Source organism: Nematolebias whitei, chromosome 1 (assembly GCF_014905685.2).
Source record: "Nematolebias whitei isolate Nwh7 chromosome 1, NemWhi1, whole genome shotgun sequence".
Lineage (NCBI taxonomy): Eukaryota > Metazoa > Chordata > Actinopteri > Cyprinodontiformes > Rivulidae > Nematolebias > Nematolebias whitei.
Window position 1 is genome coordinate 47,750,040 of NC_056498.1, and position 1,129 is coordinate 47,751,168.

Consider the following 1,129-nt stretch of genomic DNA (forward strand, 5'->3'; position numbering starts at 1 on the left):
CTAAAGCCCGACAGTCTTTTGGTACTTCGTTTTTTAATATTCCAAGACGAAAACTTGCCGACTTTTAGGTGTGCAAACTGTAGAAAGACAACCAAGATAGAAAGAAATGGTAACGGTGCTGCCAGTAGCTTGTTACTATGGTAACCACACAACCTGTGTCTCGCTCCCTGAGAGTAGAAAGTAAGACTCCGAGTAATAGTTACTGTGTGAAAACTAAACGTGCTGGAAAATACATTCCTGAACCAAAATTAGTAATTGTTCATTTTTATTTATTTATGGATAGTTACAATAAGCGAATCAGATACAAGTGAAGTCATTAGAGTTTAGGCGTTCGCTCTCTGCACTTTGTGGGGGTTTGAGAGGAAAACACAAGTTGTACAGATGTGAGAGACACTCCGGGTGAAAGAGGACAAAGAAACCTACGCCTGGATGTATAAACCGTTTGATTTTTTTTATTCTAAAATGTCCAAAACTCATAAAATCAAACAGTTATAACCTGAAAAATTGTTAAAATGATGTTAAAAAAACCTCCTGTGAGCTGTTTAAACTGATAATGTTTCAACTCTGAAGCCTGTCTGAGTTGTGTGTGTGTTTGTCCGCAGCTGCCCCGGTGTGGGTGACCAAACCTCAGGACAGCAACCTAGAAGAAGGCAGACCTGGTTACCTTCACTGTAATGCTCAGGCCACCCCTCAGCCCGAGGTCGTCTGGTACCGCAACAACATGATGATCACACTCGAGGTTTGTTCTGCGCCCTTCTCTCCGTTCTATCGTTTCTCCCCGGCCCCACTGCGGCGCGATGAGGGGGCGTTGGAGATACATTCGGTCCGTCTGTGCATGTTGTGAGTGTTCTTTCAAAATTGGGTTGCAGTGTCAAAATCCAAGATGGCTGTCTCCGTATATGTCCCATTTGTCTTGTGAGCTGCATAACTTGAAAAATAAGCAACGTGTCGACTTCCGTTTGTGTGTGGCTGCATGTAGGCGTAAGAAAGCTCGCCATCGAAAATTGTTTTGCCTTGTTAAAATCCAAGATGGCTGCTGCCATTAATATGAACCCTGTGAGCTGGATAACTTGAGAATAAGCAACATGCTGATTTTCACTTGAGTGTGTGGCTGCATCTATGCATAAGA